The sequence below is a fragment of the Lonchura striata genome, unplaced genomic scaffold (genome assembly GCF_046129695.1).
Source record: "Lonchura striata isolate bLonStr1 unplaced genomic scaffold, bLonStr1.mat Scaffold_85, whole genome shotgun sequence".
Classification (NCBI taxonomy): domain Eukaryota; kingdom Metazoa; phylum Chordata; class Aves; order Passeriformes; family Estrildidae; genus Lonchura; species Lonchura striata.
In genome coordinates this window covers 584,505-607,499 of record NW_027461188.1, presented here as the reverse complement: position 1 = coordinate 607,499, position 22,995 = coordinate 584,505, and the positions used below count along the sequence as shown (strand labels likewise).

General features: G+C 53.8%; 1 protein-coding gene and 1 pseudogene across 1 annotated transcript in view; both read left to right on the top strand.

Annotated features, from left to right (window-relative positions):
• The window catches only part of LOC144248765 (uncharacterized), a 646,176-nt gene that overhangs the window by 102,648 nt on the left and 520,533 nt on the right, over window positions 1-22,995 (top strand). The gene's annotated exons all lie outside the window — the stretch shown is intronic.
• LOC144248747 (olfactory receptor 14J1-like) overlaps window positions 7,401-22,995 on the top strand; it is a 37,200-nt pseudogene continuing 21,605 nt past the window's right edge.

The window sequence follows — 22,995 nt, the reverse complement described above, 5'->3', positions numbered from 1 at the left end:
AAAAAAAATCCTAGGGACCAGGAACACATACAGGCCTCCACTCTAAAAGACACTATGAATTCAAACAACAAAGCCAGTAACTGCTCCATACTAACACAAAGTAATTGGAACCAAAATATGATTAGAACTGGGTTGTTTTTTTTTTTCATTCTCTCCAGCCACGAGATGGGCAGCAAAATATTTGTCCTAGTTTGGGGCAAATTTGGGAGAAAAACCTCTGGAAGGAGCCCCCAGAAAACAAACCCCCATGGCCCCTCCCCACCCACCTGATTCAGGAAGAATTTTCTCTGAGAGAAGTGGAAAAGAACCTGTTTATTTAACAAACAAAACCCTTCCCAGCAGTAAAAAAATGAACAACACCAGATGACAACAAAACTCTTTCACCATTCTGAAGAGATGACAAATCCTGGAAGTCTCTCCTGGGGGTGGTCGCCCGGGTCTGGGCGCTGGGGATTGCTCTGGACACTGGGGATGGCTGCTGCAGATCACAGAGCGCAGGCTATCGGTGCACCTCGGTGTATAGAGGGTCCCAGTCCAGAGCAGGTTGGATGGTATTCAGGAAAGGGAAAGGGAAAAGAAACAGTCCAGGGAAAGAATTGGACTGCTTAGCTATACTAATTTAAAAAGCAAAGGCAAAAGCAAAAGCAAGCAAAAAAGCAAAGCAAAGCAAGCAAAAGCCAGCAAGCAAAAGAAAGCAAGTCAGTCAACACTGGCCTCTTCTAGACAGCAGACCATGGGGGGAGGTGAGCCAGCTGATAACAAGGCAAAACAAACCTTCACTTTCTGAGTCAGTTCTGAGAGCAGAGAACAGAATATCAAACATAAACAGAACACACGATTGAGGATACAAACACCATAATGTCACCCTTGGACATTCCACCCCTTATCTCCATATCTTTAACATCATGTTAAAAACTATATCAAGTTAAAACTTCCATCTTTCACTTACTCATAAACATTTCCTTCCATCTCACTTACTCAAACCTTTGACACACATTTCCTTCTGTCTCATGTCTGTGTGTTTTTGTGTACAGACACTGGCAGTAACATCCAGCAAACAGTGATATTTGCATTTGAGTCTCACCCCACAGTCAGATCTTCCTGAGGTACACATCGTGTTGCTCCATCTCTCTGCATTATCCACCATGTACAACCTGGTCCCTGAGCAAAGACAATCCCACAAATGGGTTTGTCAGTACTCGAGGCAGAATTGATCCACACTGATTTCCCTAACAAACCTCTGGCATGTGCCACTGGGACTTTATCTCCATCTACTATATTCAGGGGCTCAGACTGGGCAGGACCTGCTCAACTGGTGGAACCTCGGCTGTTAACTAACCAGGTGGCCTTTGCTAAATGTTGCTCCCAATTTTTGAAAGATCCCCCACCCAATGCTTTTAAGGTGATTTTTAACAGTCCATTGTACCTCTCCACTTTGCCTGCAGCTGGTGCATGGTTTGGGATGTGGTACGCCCACTCAATGCCATGTTCCCTAGCCCAGGTGTTGATAAGGCTGTTCTTGAAATGAATCCCATTTTCTGACTCAATCCTCTCAGGGGTACCATGCCTCCAAAGGACCTGCTTTTCAAGGCCCAGGATGGTGTTACGGGCTGTAGCATGAGACACAGGGTAGGTTTCCAACCATCCAGTGGTGGCTTTTACCATTGTGAGCACGTAGCGCTTGCCTTGGCGTGTCTGGGGCAGTGTGATGTAGTCAATCTGCCAGGCCTCCCCATACTTGTACTTGGACCACCGCCCACCATACCACAGGGGCTTCACCTGCTTGGCCTGTTTGATGGCAGCACACGTCTCACAGTCATGGATCACCTGAGAAATACTGTCCATGGTTAGAGCCACCCCTCGGTCTCATGCCCACTTGTAGGTGGCATCTCTGCCCTGATGGCCTGAGGCATCATGAGCCCATCGTGCCAGGAACAACTCCCCCTTGTGTTCCCAATCGAGGTCTATCTTTGATACCCCTATCTTTGCAGTCTGATCTACCTGCTGATTGTTTTGCTGCTCTTCATTAGCTCTGCTTCTGGGGACATGGGCATCTACATGGCAAACCTTCACAGGTAGCTTCTCTACCCAGGTAGTGATATCTTTCCACTCTTCAGCAGTCCAAATTGGTTTTCCTCTACGCTGCCAGTTAGCCTCTTTCTACCTCTCTAGCCACCCCCATAGAGCACTGGCTACCATCCATGAATCAGTGTAGAGGTAGAGCTTGGGCCACTTCTCCCTTTCTGCAATGTTGAATGGCTTTGAGTTCAGCAAGCTGGCTTGATCCACCTTCTCCTTCAGTGGCCTCTGCAACCCATCATATGGGACTCCATGCAGCTGCTTTCCACTTCCAGTTCATCCCTACGATGCAACAGGAACCATCAGTAAAAAGAGCATAGCGTGTTTCCTCTGCTGGCAGTTGGTTGTATGGTGGAGCTTCTTCAGCCTGTGTCACTTCTCCCTGCTCCTCTTTGTGAGACCAAAGTTTTCACTTTCCATCCAGTCTGTAATTATCTCCAAAATCCCAGGGCGATTCAGGTTTCCAATACGGGCGCGTTGAGTGATGAGGGCAATCCATTTGCTCCATGTGGCGTCAGTGGCATGGTGGGTAGTAGGAACCTTTCCTTTAAACATCCACCCCAGCACCGGCAGTCGGGGTGCCAGGAGGAGTTGTGTTTCTGTGCCAATTACTTCCGAGGTGGCTTGAACTCCTTCAAAGGCAGCCAAGATTTCCTTCTCTGTGGGAGCGTACTTGGCTTCGGACCCTCTCTAGCTTTGGATCCAGAATCCCAGAGGTCGGCCTCAGTCTCCCAAGGCACCTTCTGCCAAAGGCTCCAGGACAAGCCATTGTTCTGGCTGCAGAGTAAAGCACATTCTTCACCTCTGGTCCTGTCCTGACTGGGCCAAGGGCTACAGTATGAGCGATCTTCTGCTTGATCTGGGTGAAGGCTTGTTGCTGTTCAGGGCCCCAGTGGAAATCATTCTTCTTTCGGGTAACCAGATAAAGAGGGCTCACAATCTGGCTATACTAAGGAATGTGCATTCTTCAAAAACCTATGGCACCCAGGAAAGCTTGTGTTTCCTTTTTGCTGGTTGGTGGGGACATAGCTGTGATCTTGTTGATGACCTCAGTGGGAATCTGGCGCAGTCCGTCTTTCCATTTAAATCCCAGGAACTGGATCTCTCGGGCAGGTCCCTTGACTTTGCTCTTCTTGATGGCGAAGCCAGCTTCTAGTAGTATCTGGATGATCCTCTCACCTCTCTCAAACACTTCCATTGCCATGTTCCCCCACACAACGATGCCATCGATGTACTGCAGGTGTTCTGGAGCCTCACCCTTTTCCAGTGCAGCCTGGATCAGTCCATGGCAGATGGTGGGGCTGTGCTTCCACCCTGGGGCAGTTGGTTCCAGGTGTACTGCACGCCAGGTGAAAAGAAACTGAGGCCTGCATTCTGCTGCCAGAGGAATGGAGAAAAACGCGTTAGCAATGTCAATAGTGGCGTACCACTTTGCTGCCTTGGACTCCAGCTTATGCTGGAGCTCCAGCACGTCCGGCACAGCAGCGCTCAGCAGTGGAGTCACTTCATTTAATACACAATAGTCCACAGTCAACCTCCATTCTCTGTCAGAGTTGTGCACAGGCCAGATGGGGCTGTGGAAGGGTGAGTGGGCCTTACTGACCACCCCTTGGCTCTCCAGCTCATGGATCATTCTGTGGATGGGGATCATGGCATCCTGATTCGTTCAATACTGCCAGCCCTGCACTGTCGAGGTGGCAATTGGCACTCGTTGCTCTTCCACCCTCAGGAGTCCTACTGCAGATGGGTTCCCTGACAGTCCAGGCAAGGTGTTCAATTGCTTAATGTCCTCTGCCTTTACAGCAGCTATGCCAAAAACCCGCCTGAGTCCCTTTGGGTCTCTGTAACAGCCGTTCCGGAGGAAGTCTATGCCCAGAACACACGGGGCCTCTGGGCCGGTCACAATGGATGTTTCTGCCGCTCCTTCCCAGCCAGGCTCACCTCGGCTCCCAACAGGGTCAATTGCTGCGATCCCCCTGTCACCCCAGCAATGGAAACAGGTTCTGCCCCACATGCCCCGATGGCATTGGGGTACACTGTGCATGAGTATCAGCTAAAGCTTCATATTTCTGTGGCTCTGATGTGCCAGGACATTGGATCCACAACATCCAAAGGTTATGGTTTTCCAATGCCTCTCCCTGGCTAGAGACAGGGGCCCTCTAGCCCGGGTTATTATTTCTTTTCTAGGTATACATGGTGGAGGCAAGTTAAAGCGGATCTGACAGATCCTACTCGGCAGCTCGGGCATGGGAGGTTGAGGCTACCTTCACTTCACTGGAATTCCCTTGGTCAGTGCTTCCCTCCTTGAGCTGACACAACCACGCTGCCAGGACAGAAATGGGTTTCCCATCCCACCTTCCCATGTCTCCCCCATGGTCACGCAGAAAGAACCCCAGGCCAGCCCGTGGGGCGTACCCTCTCTCTCTGGCTGGGGAACGTTGGGCTCTGACTTTGGGGCCTGTGACTCGCACTGGGGCAATGTGGGAACTGTTCCTCCTCACCTCCTCCCTATCCTCCCTCATCTCCTCTTTGAGTTCCTTGCCCACAGCAGAGCCATGAGCCTGCACTGGGCCATGGATCATACTCTCACAATTTCTCAGCTGTTGGCAGCAGAGCCCACTGTCTTTCGGCTGTTATCGGCATTAATCGTGGCAATGAAGGTGGTGTACTGAGATGGCCCCAGCCTTGCCAGACTCCACAGCATTTGCCCTGTGCACCTGACCTTGTCGGGCTCATTATCATGCTGTCCATCCCTCCCAAAGAGTACCTCCAATGCTGCCACTTCCCTCAGCTGTTGGATCCCTTCCTCAAGGTTTTCCAGCACGTTCTATGCTGGTGCTCCTGCATTCTCTCCCTGTGGACAAACCTCTCTCTGGCACTCATTAAAATCCGCTCCCAGAGGGAAAGGGACCCTGGCTCCCTTACAAAAATCTGATTCATACCTGAGTCCTCAGTCAAGGGTCCCAAATTCCTTGCCTCACCACCATCCAGCTGGGCACCTGTACCCATGAGGTCTCAGACTTGAAGCAGTCAGGTTGTATAAGCCTCACGTCTCCGTCGTACAATGTCCTTGTGCAGGTTACGGAGACTTTTGTACGTCAGGGACTCGGTGATGATCGCAGCCTTTGGCTCCCCTTTGGGTTGTGAGGGCCTTCCCTTATCTGGGTGCTCTGATTCCATCTTAGACCTCCTTGTTTCTACAGGGGCGACTGCTGCTGGCTGTGGCTGCCTTTGTGGTTCAGCTGAACCTGGACAGTTGTAACATCTGTGGGTTCCACTGCTGCCCCATCAGACTCTCCTTTTTCGAGGCAGGGGGAGGGCTTCTCACCAGCTGGGGAATGCACTCCTTCAGCATCTCCTGCATCTCCCTCAGCAGACCCCCACCCAGTCTGGGTGGTTCATATCTGGGGTGGCTGTGGGGCAGGGTCAGGCTCTGGGGCAGCAGCATCCCTGGTCTCTGGGGCCGTGTCAGGTTCTGGGCTGGGTGTCAGGGTGGTTTTCCAGGTTAATCTTCCCTTGTCTCTCAGTGCCAAATAGAACAGGGCTAACAGCAACACAGCCCCCGTATGATATCATTGGTATTTGGAGTGGATCTGAGCCCTTCACAAACTGGTGGGGCAGACCCAAAGAGATGGTTAAAGGCTTGGGAGAAAATTTCCCATGGTGTCATTTCCTCACAGTAGGTGTCATTATTAAAGTAACCCCAAAAGCACACAGTTAGTGTGTGACAGCTGTGAATCCATGTGCCTGCTTCCCAGAGGAAGTTAAAGATCCATGAATTCTTCCCTTTATTCACCCATAAAACAAACCGGAGAACAGCCACAGCAGCCTTGGCTGTAGGAGCCGTGTTTAGATCAGGGCCTGCAAATGGAGAAATGCAGCCACGGTTCCGTGTCACCCAAACCAGGGCAGGCTGGAGCACAGGGTGCCGCTGAACGAGGTTTCTGTAGCAGCACACAGAAATTGGATTACTCAAGAACTGTTATTCTCTTTTTTGTTTCTGTGCCCTCGAGCTGCACGTTGGGTGCCAAAATCTGTCTTGGTTTGCAAAGACAGGAGTCTGCTAAGGAAGGCAGGACCCTCCCTGAAATGGGGAAAAAAATAAATGTAGACCCCCTCCCTGTAAATTGCTATAAATTTGAAGTTAAGGGCGACTCTCAGGCAAAAATATGGGAACAGGAATAACAGTTCTTTATTAGGGAAGAAAATAAAAAGATAAAATAAACAATGCAGTGAACCAACCTCTAACAGATGGCAATTGAATACATCTTGCCTTGCAATCTAGGACAACAACTTATTCAGCATGAATCACATCCATTTACCACATCCCCTTACCCCCTGATATTGCCCACCTGGGACTGACATCCCAAAACATTTTTTAAAAATTGTGCATTTTTCTTCATAATTAAAATTAAGTGAATTTTTAATTAAATTAATTAAACTGATTGATTTTTGATAATAATAATTAAAATTTTATTTTGCTTATGCATAAAAATATTATTCTATATTTTAACATTTCATCTTAATGCTTCTATAAAAAAATCTCTGTATGTTTTTTGCAACCAAAAACGGATTGGTCATTGGTTCTAAGTAACACAATTCCCTTCATTAATTCATTGACCACTATTGGCTATTGATTTTACCCCCTTTATTGTATTTTCCTTTATTTGTATTATTTTTATCATCATTTTTATCATTTTCACAGACAGGGTAAAAGCGGCCACTTTGCGCCCAAGGAGACATTTCTGGGCACATTTGGGGCAGTTTTGTGTCTGGGGAGGGAATTCAGAGAGAACTTGAGGGTCTGGGGGCCCCTGGGGGAGCCGGGCGGGCGCTTGGAGGGGCACTCAGGGATCCTGAGGGGCAGTTCGGGGTCCGGGGGAGCACTCGGGGGTCCGGGGCCCTGGAGGTCAGCGAGGGGAATTTGGGGCCCTTCGGGGTCCGGGGGAGCACTCGGGGGAGCTTGGGGAGATTTAACCGGGTTCCTCAGGGCGCAGGGCGCGGCAGGAATTTTAGGCGCAGCACTGTGTTCTGAGGGGTCTGGGGCCGCGGGGGATGAGAGGAGAGGAATTCCCAGAAGTGGCTGTACCGGGCACCTGTGGGGCTGGGAGCACTCAGGAGATCCGAGGACGCTTTTGGGGGTCCCGAATGGGCACTGAGGGCACTTGGGGATCCCGGAGGGTCTGGGGGGCACTGACGGGAGAGATGGGGGCGGTACCGGGGTTCTGTGGAGCGCGGGGCATGACGGGCGTTGTAGTCCCGGCCCCAATGGGGCTCTATTGGGCTGCGGTGCATGATGGGAGATGTAGGCAAAAGAAAAGATGGCGCTGACTTCAGGCACCGCCCCCAAAGCCATGATGCCTGTCGCTGATTGGATGGAGGCAGTGATGATGGGCGGGAGCCTCAGCCAATGGGAGGCGGCGGGGGCGGGAACAGCCCATTCAACCCTTCAAGACCCTCCCAGTACAGCCCAGTTCATCCCCAGTACAGCCCAGTGCAGCCCCAGTACCCCTCCAATCCCTCCCAGTACAGCCCAGTCCCTCCCAATACACCTGAGTTCATTCCCAGGCCCTCCCAGTTCCTCCCAATGTCACCCACAGTATGCCCCAGTGTTGCCCAGTCTTCCCCACAATGTCCCTAGTTTGTCCCAGTATCCCCTAGTTTCACTCCCGGTTTCACTCCCAGTGTGTCCCAGTGTACCCCCATAGTCCATCCCAGCCCACCCAGATTCCCCCTCAGTGTTCCTCATGTTCCCAGGCTGTCCCAGACCCCAACAGTTTCACTCCCAGTATGTCCGAGTGTACCCCACAGCATTCCCAGTGTTCCCCAGTATGTCCCAGTCCTCCCCAGTGTTTCCAAGGACAGTTTAATTTCTCAGGGCTGCCGTGGCAGCCAAACCCAGCAGTGGGGTCAGTGCAGTGCCCATGGCCACAGCCCCTTGCAGTGCCCAGTGCAGCTGGGGCTGATGATCCACCCTCACAGCTGGCCCAGGGCAGGTCTGGAGTGGTTTTGGTGGCACCTTGGGCTGGCACACACCTGAGGAGGGTGTCTGTTTTCATGGGGAAACTCAGGGGTTTTAGATTGCTCCAAACATAGAAAAAGGGAAAGCCCCTCTTAGGCTGGGTGCAGCCAGCTCTGCAGGCACAGCAGGTCCCAGGTGAGTGAGGACAGACAGGATGGGCTGGGGCAATGTGGAGCAAGGTTGTCCACGCTGGGCCAGAGCTCAGGGCACACTTCTCTGAGCAGGCCAGAGCTCCTGTGGGGAGACCCTGGCTCAAAATCAATCACAGAATGCTGCAATCGCCTCTGATCTAAAGAGAAATGTAATAAAATACACCCTTTAAAACGGGAATGTGTATTTCTTACAAGCACTTTGAAATCTTTCTCCACAACTGGAATAGGAAAACTTTATTGACCCTCTCAGGGCTTTGGTGTTGTTTGCATCACACTCAGTCCCTGAGAGTGTCTTCAAAAAACTTCTCAAGAACTCAAAGTTAAATTAAAACTCCAAAGTTTCTTGAAGTTTTAATGGGCCCCACTGAGAGACAGGACTGAGAAAGTGTCCCCAGATTCCAGTCAGAGAAGAACACTGGAGACACTGATGACAGCTGGGGACAATCAAGGGAAAGGTGTCTCTGGTGCTGAGCAAACCTCGATGTGTTTCAGGAATGCAAAGGGCCCAGGCCAGAGCCCCAGCCCCTGGCAAGGCAGATCCTGTCCCTCCTTCATTGCTCAGGGCTCTTCCCGGGATGGGCACTGGCATGTGGGGATGTGCAGCGCCAAGGGCAGGACCATGGGGCGGCCCCTGCCAGGCTGCTGAGCAGGGACAAGGAGGCACTGAGGCCCCAGGGCTGCAAGGGTCACTTGTCCCCTCGTGGCCTCAGGCCCAGGGCCAGCAGCCACGGCCAAAGGGCTGCACAGGTTGGCTCTGTCAGGGCCTTGCAGCTGCTGCACATCCCTGAGCCCTCTGCAGCCCAGGCTGTCCCACGGTGTCCCTGCCCTGCGCCTCTGTCCCTGCAGGCTGTCGTCACCCCCGGCTGCCCCACCTCGCTGGCCCTTCCTTTGCTGGCAGCTCTGCCTCCTGCTGCCCCTGCCCGGCCACACAAAGCCTTGGGCTGATACCAAAAGGGTTAATTCCATTTTTACCATTCCTGGGAACTTTTAACACAGGAACAAGGCCTGCAGGAGCTGCTTTTCCAGCAGGGACAGTTGGAAGTGTAGAAGACATCTGGCTCAAGAATGCAGTGATAGAAAAAGCAAGGACTGAACCTGTGAACTTGGGGTGGGTTTTATGGCAATGGGTAAATTGTAATACACATTTAGTGACTGTGTATAAGCAATACACTGGTAGAGTTATGTGTCCACATGAGGTTAGGAGTTATCCCTCACTAGACCCAAGGCCTGAATAAATGATCCCCTCTTAAATAGCAAATTAGTGTTAAGGAGTCTTGTTCTGATATTTCAGAGATTTGGTGACCACGGGGCCTCACAGAACCCAGGAGTCAGCTGTGACTCTGTGCAAACTCATGGAACGAAGGGTCGATGGTGACACAGAGGAACCCCATGGAGCCAAAATCCATTTTGGCACACTGGGGCCACATTGAACCAATGGCCCATTGTGACACCACGGATCCAAGGAGACCATTGTGACCCTGAGAAACCTCTTGGAACCAAGGGGCCATCCTGACACAGCAAGGCCTCGTGGAACCACAGGTCCATGGTGACACTGCAAGGTCACACGGAACCAAGGTGGCCATGGAACCAAGGTTCTGCCATGGAACCTCATGGAACAACGGGACCATGGTGACACTGTGGAACCAGGGAGACTGTTTTTGGCAGTAGGAAAGCTCATGGAACCCCAAGTCCATTGTGACACAGCAAAGCCTCATGGAACCAAGGGACCATTGTTAAACTGTGTGGCCTCATGGAACCATGAGCCATTGTGACACAGCATGGCACCTCATGGAGCCAAGAGTCCATTGTGACACTGTGGGGCCCTGTGGAACCAAGGGGAGCACAGTGACTTTGTGGGGCCTCATGGAACCATGGAGACTGTTCTGACACTTTGGGACCCACTGGAACCAAGGGGCCAAAGAGCATGGCAGGGCCTCATAGAACCAAGGGGACTGCAGTGAACACTGTGGGTCTCCGTGGGATGAAGGGTCCAATGGAACCATTGTGTCACCATTGTGTCACTCTGGGGCATCCTGGAACCAAAGGTCCATTGTGACCCAGCAGGGCCTCATGGAAGCATGGAGACCATTTCTACATTTTGAGGCCTTGTGAAACCAAAGGGCCTCTGTGGAACTGCAGAGCCTCATGGGGCCAAGGGGACCATCGTGACACTGTGGGGCTCAGTGAAACCAATGGTCTGTTGTCACACTGCCAGGCCTTAGGTGTGGGTGCTCTGCTTGTTTTTTCTACCTGTGTCCTGGTCAGGATTGAAGATACTTGAGACAATAGTTCGTGTTCAGACTCAGGTGCTTCTTGTTTCTCATCAGTGTTGCAACCTCACAACTGTGAGTTCTGCAGTCTTTCATTAGCAAGTCATAAAATGACCAAATATCTCTTGTTAAGAGGTCTTTTAAAACTATCCAATCAAGAAATGACACCTAAATTATTTTCCCTTTTAACCCAATAACTGATCCCTCGAAGCCAGCAGTGCAGACTTTTCTCTCCAATCACAAAATATCACCCAAACCCATGAAGAAGGAGGTAAGAAGAAGGTAAATGAGAAGAACCTGTCTCCACCCTAAAACTTCCATATTGCTTCATATTTATTACTGTGTTCCAAAACCCAAGCTCTGTTTTCCATCCTGTGGTAGTATACACCTCTAACCAACTATGCACCTGTAACCCCAGTGCTATTAATCAATTTTGGAAGCCTTCTCCACAGCCTCAGGTCAAATGCAGTGTTCTCTTGCAAGTCTGTGCTTTTCAGCACAGCAAGTTTAACATTCTCAGCATCCAGGGTTCCAACACTCATGGAATCAGGGACACTCTTGTGACACTAAAGGCCTCACTGAGCCATTGTGACACCACAAGGCCCCATTGAACCGAGGGGCCATTGTGACACTATGGAGTGTTGGCAGGCCAAGGGGCAGTTGTCACACTGTGTGGCACCATGGAACCAAGGAGCTACAGGGCCCATGGAACTAAGGATTCATGGAACAGTGTGGGACCCCACGGAACCAAAGGTCCATGGTGACATTGTGGGGCCCATTGGAATCCTGGAGGCCATTCTGACACTTTGAGGCCTCGTTGAATCAAGGGGCTCTGCAGGGCCCCATGGAGCCAAGGAGACCCTTCTGACACTGTGAGTGCCCATGGAACCAAGGGTCCATTGTGACCCTGCGGCACCAAGGAGACCCCTGTGACCCTGCAAGGCCTCATGGAAGCAAGGGACCATTGTGACACTATGGAGCCCCATGGAAACAAGAGGCCAGCGTGACACATCTGGGCCTCCTGGAACCAAGGATCCAATATGACACCACCAGTGTGACACTGCAGGGCCCCATGGAAACAAGGGGCCAGTGTGACCCTGTGGCACCAAGGAGACATTTAACTCTCTAATGGAGACATTTAAAAGGAATGACAATAATCTGTGTCCTCTGATTTGGATGTACTGAAGCAATATTATCAAGAGTTTCTCAGGAGCTCTAAACAACAAACCAGCTTTTACTGGGAAATTTAGAAAATCAGAGAAACTTTGGCAAACGTTTTAATATAGCATTCAATCAACAACAACAACAACAACAACAACAAAACTTCTCAAAGCATTAACTTGGCCCACTCAGCTTCACAAACTCTAAGCCTGTTCAATTTTAAGTTAATCAATATTTGCAAGAGTACAGAAATAGAAGAAGTAGATACAGAAAGAGAGAAAAATAAGATACACAGAGAGAAGCACACACTCATCTACCAACTCCTGGATTCCAGCAGTGTTCAGATGGAAATTCCAAGAGGAGATAAGGTCAAGATGTGTGCTTGCCTTGTGGTCAGCCTTAAATACCCCTTGGTGTTCCTGGGCCCTTCCCCCAGGTGGGACTTGGGGTCATTTGGTCACTCAGGAGCTGGGCTGGGGCTCCAGAGGTGGCTGTGGAGCATTGCCTGTGCTGTGCCAGGGACTGGCAGACACTGCTGGGCTGGGATAGAGGCACTTGGGGATTGGGGTTCCAGGGCAGGGCAGGGCTGGGGTTCCAGGGCAGGGCAAGGCTGGACCTGCCCCTTCTTCCCCACACATGAAATGTTTCCAGCCAACAATCACCTCCAGTCTGTCACAATCTGCACTTGGAGGTGAAATTCCAATTCTGGCCATGACCACCTTCAGGAGAGGGACAGTTCTTTTCCATAGGAAGGAAAGCATAGAGCCCTAGTGCATAGGAAGTCAGGTGAGAGCCTCATTAGGCCAAGGCCAGCCAGACTTGGCAGGAATGGCAGATTTTGTCTGGGGGCAGTCTCTGGATATAGGGAATTTTGGAGACAGAATCCAAATTTTGCCCATGGGCACCTGGAGAAGCAGGACAGTTCTTCCCCATAGGAGGGAAAGCATGGAGCCTTCCCTAGTCTTTTGTGGACAGGTAAGCAGTGACCCTTAAGAAATGACTGCCAGCCAGATTTTTCCTGGCAATATGTCCATGGGAACAATCCCTGGATATAAGGAAATGGAGGTGAAACCCCAATTCTGGCCATGTGTGCCTAGAGAAGGAGAGTTCTTTTCCATAGGAAAGAAAGCCCCGAGCCCCAGTGCTTCAATAGCAGATGAGAAGAGACCCTGCAGGTGCCAAGCTGTCAGGCAGCCCCTGGAGGCCAAACCAACCAGACCTGCTCCGTGTTCCCTTGGTTCCTTGGGGCCCCACAGTGTCCCAGGGGTCTCCGTGGTTCCCCAGGCCCCACAGTGTCACGGGACTCCTCTGTTCCATGAGGCCACAATGTCACAATGGACCTTTGGACTCTGGGGGTTTGCAGTGTCACAACGGTCTCCTTTGGCTCCACAGGGTCACAGTGGAACACTGATGACACGAGGCCCTGCAGTGTCACAATGGACCTTTGGTTCCCTGCAGCCCTGCAGTGTCACAAAGGCCTCTTGGTTTCACGAGGCCCCACAGTGTCACCATGGTCCTCTTGGTTCTGTGGGGACCCCCAGGGTCACAATGGTCTCACTGGTGCCATGAGGCATCACAGTGTCACAATGCTTTGCTTATTCCATGGGGGCTCATAGTGTCCCAATGGTTTCAATGATCCCATGAGTTGCCTCAGTGTCACAATGGAATCCTTGGTTCCATGGTGCCCCACAGAGGCACAATGGCCCCTTGGTTCCATGAGGTTGTGCAGTCTCTTAATGGTGTCTCCATGATTCCATGAGGCCTTGTAATGTCACAATGGACCATTGGCTCCCTGGGGTCTCGCCATATCACAATGGTCCCTTGGTCCCATGACACCCCAAAGAGTCATAATGGTCTCCATGGTTCCCTGAGGCCCTGTGGTGTCACAATGGTCCCTCGGTCCCACAGGCCCCACATTTGTGGGGGGAGGGGGGGGGGGGTCATGACCCCAAACTTTGGGGACTGGGAGGATTGATCCTAAAATTTGGGGTTTAGGGGGGTTTGACACCTCGGGGTTTGGGAGTTTTTGATCCCAAACTTTGGGAACTGGGGGAGCTTGACACCCCAGGGTTTGGGATCTTGTTTTTTTTTTTCCCAAGATTTGGGAATCAGGGGGTTTCATCCCCAAATGTTTGGGTCAGGGGGGTTGGCAAACCAGGTGTTTCAACCCCCAGGATTTGGGGTTTGGGGGTTTAGACCCAAAAATTTGGAAACTTGGGGGGTTTACCAACTGATTTTGGGGGATTTAACCTCAAAGTGGGGGAGATCAGGGGGATTTGACACCCCAGGGTTTGGGATTGGGGGGGATTAATCCCAAAGTTTGGGAATTGAGGGGTTTGACCCCAAACTTTGACGAGGAGGAGGGTTGGACAACCCAGATATTTCAAACCCCAGGAGTCGGGTCTTGGGGGTTTTAACCCCAAACTTTGGGGGCTGGAGGTGTTTGACACATCAGGATTTGGGATTTGGGGTATTTGACCCCAGACTTTGGGAATTGGGGGTGTTGGACACCCCAAATATTTTGAACCCCAGGATTTCGGGTCAAGAGGATTTAACACCATCTTTTGGGAACTGGGGAGTGTTTGACACCCCAGGATCTGGGATTTGGGGGGTTTGGGGCAGGGGGGAGGTTGACATCCCAGAGTTTGGGTTTGGGGCTGTTTGACCTCCCCCCTCCCAGTGTTGAGATTTGGGGTGTTTGACCCCAGTGTTTGACCCCCCGGGTTTGGGGTCGGGGCTGGGATAGGAGCCATTTCCTGGAAACAGCGGTGGGATCGGGATCGAGAACAGGAACGGGAATGGGATCGGGATCGGGAATGGGAGTGTAATGGGGTTGGGAATGAGATCGGGAACTGGCCCGGGAACGGGAACAGAAATGGGAATGGGATCGGGAACAGGATCAGGGAACGGGATTGGGATCGGGAAGGGGAGAGACCCTGACTCAATAATGGAGCCCACCCCCAGGGAGCGATCCTGCCCCAGTCCCGGAATGGACCCATCCCCTCAATCCCGGACCCCTCCCCAATCCCAGCCCCTCCGCAGCCGCTGACCGGACCCTCCCTCAATCCCAGCCCGCCCCAATCCGGATCGGAGCCATTCCCGGACCGGACCCTTCAATCCCTTTTTGGGGCGGCTCCTGCCGCTTCCAGCCCATTTTTGGGGCTTCCAAGCGGCTCCGGGGACCCTCCCCATTTTGGGGTGTTGGGGTGGCCCCAAGGCCGCCCCGGGGGCCGAGGGGGGATGGAAACCCCCAAACCCGGGGGGCTCCTGGGGGTCCCCAGTTCCTCCCGGCCCCGCCCCGAAGCAGATCCTGGCCAATCAGAGCGCGCGGCGTTGATGACGATTCAGTTCCCAGGCAGGAACTCGGCGCTGGTCCCGCCTGGCGATTTTCAGCCAATCAGCGCCCGGGACGGCTCTGACTCATCAGTTGCCAGGCAGAGCCCAGCGCCTCTCACAGCACCGGCCAATCTAAACAAACAATCGAACACACCTTAGTAAAACAATTCATACTACAAATATACTAAACACGAAACCAAACACCACTGTAATGTCTCATACAATTTAACCAAACAATTAAACTTTAACAGCACCCTTAAACACTCTAAAAAAATTTAAATAGTTTTAAAAAATATAATTGCAGATGGGTGGTTTTATATGAATGTTGGTTTTTGGATTGTTTGGGCCAGCTGATTTTAAAAAAATGATTTTTATAGGAATTTAATCAGCTGAGAAGGAGCCACTCTACAAACAGAACTGACTGAAAATGAAGGGGACATAAATCAGTAACTCTGAAAGTTTTCTTTGCTATCAAATACATCCCACCACTCCAAACTGGGATCCCACTTCTCCCAATCTCCTCCCAACCCCATCTCACCCTGGCAGCTGTGGAATCAAGTGAGCTTTCTGTGGGATTGAGTTTTTCTGAGGTCAGAACATGCAATTTGAGGTGGGATTGTGCCTTTATAGGTAAAAATTCAGTTGTTTTTAGTGGGATTGAGTGGTTTTGTGGTGACAAATTCATCCCTCTTGGCTTTTGGAGTGCAAAGAGATGGAGAACACTGCCCAAAATTCCCCCAGAACCCACAAATCCTCCAGAAGTTGAGTTCATGGTGTCCAGGGAGCGTGCAGCTGCGGGTGCCAGGAACAAACGAGACGGGGCTTGGCTTCACAAAGCTCCAGAATCCATTTCTTACCCCCAAAAGACAGGGCAAAGGCAGGGCTGTAGGGTTTTTAGAGAACCTGGCAGAGGGGCAGGGCAAGGGAGAAGCCTGTGAAGAGCAGGTTTGGCATCCACCTGGACCTGCAGAGACCAACCCAAGCACCTGCAGCAGCGTGTGTTACCCCCCTTTGGACAGAGGGGTGAGCAGAACCATCTCTGTCCATCTGTGAGCCCCAAAGCTCTCTGTGGGAGCTGTGAATTAAAAGGCCTTTACACACTCACTGTTCACATCTTCCCTGTCTGCTGTGTTTGAACTCTTGGCAAGATGCATTTGCCTCCTGCTTGCTGGGAGCTGCTGTGGCCCAGGGCCAGCACAGAGCTGGGCTGGGTGGGCCAGGCAGTGTGGTGGAGAGTCTTGGCTGATCTTGGTGTGTGCCAGGCCTCAGAAAAGGCTTGGAAGGTTTGCCTCCCAAGTGCCCTGTTCACTGGCTCTCCCTGTGCATCTTGGAGAGCACAAGGTAGGCATTTCTGGCAGCTGGGCATCAGCAGGCCTTCCAATGGGGGCGTGTTGTGGAGCGAGCCCAGCTGAGGTACCCTGAGAGGAGCCCAGGGCTCCTTGCTCCTCTCTGCTGGCCCGTGAGCGTCTGTCTGCTCTCGGGATGGCCCTGGCTGTGTCAGGGCTGCTGCGTGGACACGAGACAGCCGGTCCTGTCCTGCTGGGTCCCAGCAGTGCCTGGCAGCCGTCCTGCATCCACGTCAGGATGCTGGCCAAGAGAGGCCCTGGGAGCTGAGGCAGCTGATTTTAAGCTTTTGCAGGTGCCAACAGGTCAAGGCCAACAGTGTTCCCTCAGGATACAGCATTCCTGAGGGGCTTCCCCAGAGGTGCCTGATGCCACCCACTCCTTGTGGCAGCAGTTGCTTTCCTGTGGAAGGTTCTACCTTCCCCAAGAGCACAGAGGGAGCTGGAGAAAGAGCTTGCCAGGCTGCTCTCCGTCCTTTACCAGGAGCCCTGGGTGAGCGGAGTAGTCCCAGCTGAGCGCAGATGTGCCAATGGAAGAGCCGTGCCAATGGAAGGCTCGGTGGGAAGGATGATCCAGGATCCATAGGCCTGGCAGCCTGAGCTTGCTGCCGGGGAAGGCCTTGGAGCAGATCCTCCTGAGTGCCATCCCATGGCATATCAGGGAACCAGAGCATCTGTGGGAGGGTGGGACAGGGACAAGGACAGGGACAGAGACAGGGACAGGGACAGGGACAGGGACAGGGACAGGGACAGGGACAGGGACAGGGACAGGGACAGGGACAGTGACAGGGACCGGGACAGGGACAGGGACAGGTACAGTGACAGGGACCGGGACAGGGACAGGGACAGCTGGGGGTCCTGGCGGGATGTTGAGGGCTTCTGTGTGGTGTTTGCAGGCTGTTGGTGTTGAAGGTGTGTTGGAGAATGAGTTGTCTGGGAGGTGAGAGGTCTAGGCTGGAATTTGAGTCTGTTTGAAGGCAGCATCTGTGGTTTGGCACAGCTTTGCTTATAGGGCCCAGAAAGAATATCTGTGACTGCTTTTCTTCATGGTCCTGATTCTGCTGCAGGGAACAAGAGGGGAGAGCTGTACTCTAATGGCCACTTAGATCTCTATCCCGGGGCAGGGTTAACCATTTTGCCATCTACTCATTGTTGCCAGCAGTTGCTCCAGGTGTTCCTGCCAACAGCCCCTGCAGGCAGGAGCACAGCCCCCAGTGCCCCTGGGCTTTGGCTCCCTCTGGCACAGAAGCCCCCGGGTGCAAAGGTCTCTGGGGCAGGAGATGGCACCAGCCCTGCCAGGGCTTCGGGGGTGGCAGGTCTGCTTGGGCAGGGACTGCCTCACCTGCTGGTGCCAGCGCTCCCCGGGCCCCAGGGCTCAGAGCAGCATTCCTGCCCTGGCCCACAGTTCCTTGTCCGTGTCACACTTGCGGGTTTGGGATGGCCACGAGCCGGGATGTGTCCCGAGGAGGCCGTGGCAGCTTCTGTGGAAGACCCTGTGCCCTTCCCAGCGCGGCTGCGTCGGCAGCCCTGGGGGCTCCTTCTGCTGCCCTGAGCCTGCAGATCAGGGCAGAGTTTGCTGATGGTCTGAGCCCTTCCTAAAGATCCTGCTGGGCTGTCTCAGACACTTGAGGCCAGGGATTCCTTCCAACCTGGACCACTTTGGGTGGGCAGGGTGTGGCCCCAGTGCAGGGGCAGTATTTCCAAGGGCCCTTTGTGACACATGCAGCATGGAATGGAGCCCGGTGTCCAAGGGCCCTTGCTGACACGGTGCAGCATGGAATGGAGCTGGGTTTCCAAGGGCCCTTTGTGACACATGCTGGCATAGGAGCTGGAAGTGGCAAGAGCACGCCACAGTGCTCAGAGCAGGCGAAGGGACAGGACGGGACAGAGCGGTGCCGTGAGGAGCCCCCGCACAGCGCGCTCGTTCCTGTCCGACCCGGAGCTTTTCTGAGGCATTATTCCTGCAGCTGACCTCGAGGCCAGACCACAGGACTCAGTAACCTGCGGCCTTCCGAGACTTCAATTCTGCAGGTGCCCTTGAGGGCAGAGCGTGGGACTTGGTAGCCCAGAGTTTTCCAAGGCATCTCTCCTGAGGGTAGCCAGAAATCCGGTCAGTGACATGGGGCAGGGAGCCCTGAGAGTGCCCAAGCTGACCTGGATGGAGGAGGAAGAAGGCGACCCTGCAGCTGCCCCAGCACAGGAAACTGAAGAGGTGGTGCTGTTCCATCCACCACAGGAGGGTGAGTGGCAGAGCCAGGCTGCAAGGCCGGTGCCTTCAGCCAGCTTGGCCCAATCCCATCCCATCCCATCCCATCCCATCCCATCCCATCCCATCCCATCCCGTCACATCCCATCCTCTGGTGACATGTCCATGGACAGGACGGAAGAGCGGCCCGGGCAGTGTTGCCTTCATGGGAGGCAACGGCGACCTGGTTGCAAGGAACAGCACGGCAGCCAGTCTCCCCGGGGCCACTCGGGCTAACGACACACGCAGGACACCAATGTGGTGGATGGTCGAAAAGCCTTTATTATCTTATCTCATGGGTTTAAATAGTCCTGGGGGACTCTGCTACGTCAGGGGGAGTTGGCAGGGTCTCTAGGGTTAGTCAGGAGTGGAAAACTACTGGGTTAGGTGTGGTTACATTCTTTGGGGTAATGGATAACATGTTGCAGGGTGAGAGGGGGATGGGGCTCTTTCTTTCCATCACATCCCGAAATCTTCCGTTCACCTTTCCCTATCTACTACAGGTCAGACACCCTGCAGTGGCCGTGCTCCATGCCCTGGGGCATCCTGGGGCTCTCCCTGCCTGGGCAGCGCAGGGCTGGGCTGTGTTCTCCGGCCTCTCCCGCAGCCCCTCAGCTCGGGCTGCGCTCGCTCTTTGCCAGGTGCAGCCGTGCAGCGCACACGAGAGCAGGAACGCACCCGTGGCCGCTTCCGCAGAACAGCGCAGGTACCTGCAGCCATCCCCACCTGGGCTGGGCCTGCTGGCACTGCTCAGCCCAGCAGCACACCTGCAGCACTCCATGGCTTCTTGCCCTTCTCCTACAGCTCGTTTGCAAATTCATCAAGAGAATTTGGCAGGAAGAGACCAGCGCCATGGGCCCTGGGCTCAGAGCCTACTCAGAGCTCCTCGGACATGAGACCAGTGCCGCCCTGCTGGATTTGCTTGTGCAGAGGGGTGTTTCCAGAGCAGAGCAAGTAGGCAGCTGTGGCCAGGCTTCAATTCCCCCATGACTCACACGGCTTCCCAAGCCACAGTGCTGGGCCCTGTGAGCCTTTGAGGCCATCGCAGTGTGGTGGGAAGGGAAGCACTTCTCTGGGGACACTGGGAACACTGCTCCCTCTGGCAGCTTTCCAAGTCTCCCTGTGCCTTCTCCAGGTGCCCGCCATGGTGAGATACATCCACCAGTGGCTCATGGCCAGTGATTCTGCAGAGCATAGGCTGGACAACGCCCTGCTGTATCTCACAGAAGCGCAGCCAAATGACGCAGTAATGACACTCCTGCGTGTGGCCCCATCCTGTGACAGGCCCCACCTGCCCAGAGGGCTCAGGGCTCACCCCAACCCATCGCCCTGCACAGCCTGTGCCAGGTGTCTGACCCACAGAGAGTCCCAGGGCCCTCTGGCTGCTCCCTCTGCCAGCCCTGGCACGTCAGCCCCCGAGCCTGCTGCCATTCTCCCTCGCTGCCCCTCAGGGGCCTGTCCCCACAGGGCTGGGCTGCCTGGCTGCTGCTGGAGAGGGGCAGTGGGCAGAGGCAGAGCCGTCGGTCAACCCAGGCCCCTAGAGATGCCCAGGCCACGGTGCTGTGTCTGAGATCCCCTGAGACAGAGCTCTAACCCCACAGAGCTGCCATGGCCATGTGGAAGACCATCATGTGCACGCCCTGGACTGCAGAGCTGGCACAGCAGATACTCCTGGATGTGCTGGGGAGCTGGCCAGAGCACAGCACGTGCACCTCCGATGGGGACAAAACGGGTGTCTTTGTCCTGGCTGTGAGTTTCTGCCAGTGGACTTTGCTGGCCCCAAGGCCACCTCTCCAGCAGCTCTCCATCCTCCCTCCCCCAGGGCATCTCCCTGCCTCAGGCGCTGGCCTGAAAGCTGGCCTCGGGACAGCTCCAGGGCCACCAGGCCCGGTGCTCCCCCTGTGTCTCTCTGGGCCTCTCCCTGCCACGCTCGGGCCCTGTCACACGAACACCTCGGCACTGAACGCTGCCTCGGGGGGCTTCGTCCTTTGCAGGCAACTGTGGTGATATGGAAGATCCTCCAGGAGCCCTGTGTCCCAGATATAGTGGATGAGCATTTCCCGCAGTTATTTGTGCATCTGCTCTTCCAAGTGCTCTTCAGAACCAAAGAGATGCCAGAGGAGGTCGATACCTTCTGGAAGGGATGCCAGGAAGAACACGGCCTTGCCACTAGCCCCAAATAGTGCTCCATCCCAGTCCTTCTGTCCCTGACACACGACCAGGGCAGGAGCCAGTGTTCCCAGTGTGACCAGGGCTTTGCTCTGCACTCAGGTTTGCAGTGAGGACCCTGAAGTCCCTGCTGTGCCAAATGGACTATGAGGATGTGGTGGTGTCAATGGAACGCAAGTGTGGCTGTGGCATGCTGCTCTGTGCTGACACCCACATTTATGCCGTGGGTCTGCTGGCCAGGTGAGACCCCCTTCTCCCCATTGCTCCCGGCATTTGTGCTCTGTGTCTGGGGTATTCCACTCAGTCCCTGTGGCTGTGGGCCAGAGGGACGAGGGATGGCCAAGCAGACTGGGAAAGGCTGGGAGAGGAGGGTGCCCAGTAGCAGCCACATCTCAAAGGGCCTAGATCCCCCTGCAGGGTGGGGGGTAGCGACAAGAACTGCATCAGTCTGTCCTGGGAGGGGCTTCCCCCCACCCTGGCTCAGGGTCTTAGTGTCATACAGGAGCAGGCCCTCAGCCAGGTAATCATTATCACTGACTCCATGTATTGCAGAAGTCTGATCAATAATAGTCTTTATTAAGAAAACCATTGTTCTTATAGATAGTTATGGTATAGGTTGATTTTAATTGCTTTTCTTGTCTAAACAGTATCACCATTAGTTAATTAAGAAAGTACCCTTTGGTAGACAAATCTCTGTAACATATTCCACATATTCACAATACCAGGTGCAGCATGTTAAGACAAGAATGTTTTTTCATTCTTTCCTCTGATCTTCTCAGGCTTTCTCAGGCGATGCCTGGGAAGGTTGTCTGTTTCTCTCTGAGGCCAGAGAGCTGCTGCCACATCTTAGTGCCATTTCCCCCCTTCCAGGGAGATGTGCAATGAATCCACCCCCTTGTGCAAAAGCATCTCAGGCTGTCTCCTTGAGTTGCTCAGCAAAGAGATGCCATACTGGCACTTCCCTGCCCTGGCATTCCTTGTGGAGGTGAGTCTGAAGGCCAGCGCTGCCTCCCAGCTCTCTGCCCTCTCGTAGCCGCAGCTGCCTGGGACGGTGCCCACGCCCTGTGCTGCTGCCTGGTCCCTGCCCTGTGCGGTTCTGGGCTCCTGCCGGCCGGGTCCCCTGTCACTGCCCTGTGCCTTCCAGGTCCTGCATTGCCTGGACTTGAGTGCATGCAGTGACAGCATCATGGATCTCTTGTCGAGGCACTTGCTGAGTGAGCGCACAGAGATGCGCCGCCAGGTTCTGAGGGCCCTCCTCTTGCTCAGGGATAATCCCTCGCTGGTAAGGAGGGGCAGCAGCTGAAGCCGTGCAGGCAGCGTGGGGCTGGGGAACGCAGTCGCTGGAACTTGGCTGGGCTTCAGGCACTGGGGCAGCCGCTCCCAGCTCTCCTGCCTCCCACTTCAGCTGCCCGAGTGCTGCGGGACAGGCCTTTGGCCTCTGGGCCCTGTGGCAGCAGGGTGGCCTTTCACACACCTTTGCTCCGCACAGGCCAAAAGAATGTGGAGCCTGACCGAAAGCCTCGGGGAGCTCCTGCAGGAAAATGACAGTGATGTGGTCAGGATGGCCATTGTTCTAGTTAGTGATTTGTTCCTGGATAATGACGCCCCAATACCCAGCCCCATCGCCCTGCAGCTGGCTAAGGTGCTCCTGCCACTCTTTGACCACGTAAGGCTCTGTGCCCTCAGCCACGGCCACCGGCTGCTGCCCAGACACTTGGTGCCCTGTGGAGATTCAGGCCTGCACCAACGTGGGCCAGAATCACCTGATGCCAAGGTCTTGTTTCCACAGGATGATAGCCACGTGCAGGAGTTCTGCATGTTTGTCTTTCCAACCTTGCTGTCTGCTGTAGCAGAAGAAGGAAAAAAGCCCCTGATGACACAAGTGTGTCACAGCCTGCTGCCACTCTTCTTCCTCTGCCATGATGAGAATCAGTGTGTGGCAGAGGTGAGGACTCGCGGGCTGCTGCTGTCCCCCTGGGAGGGGGCTCGGCTGCCTCCTGCCCTGGCGCCTGGCGGGCTGCAGCCTTCTCCTGGCCCTGGTACAGGGATGCTGATCCTGGGCCCTGGGCTGCGGGGCCATTTCCGTGTCTCTATTGCTCTCCAGTCTTCTCAGGAAACCCTGCTTTGTTTGGCCAAATTCCTGAACAGGAGAGATCTTGAAAAATCTGTAAAGAAAGAGAAACTGTGGAGGTTCATTGAGATCCTGGTAAGGAGGGCC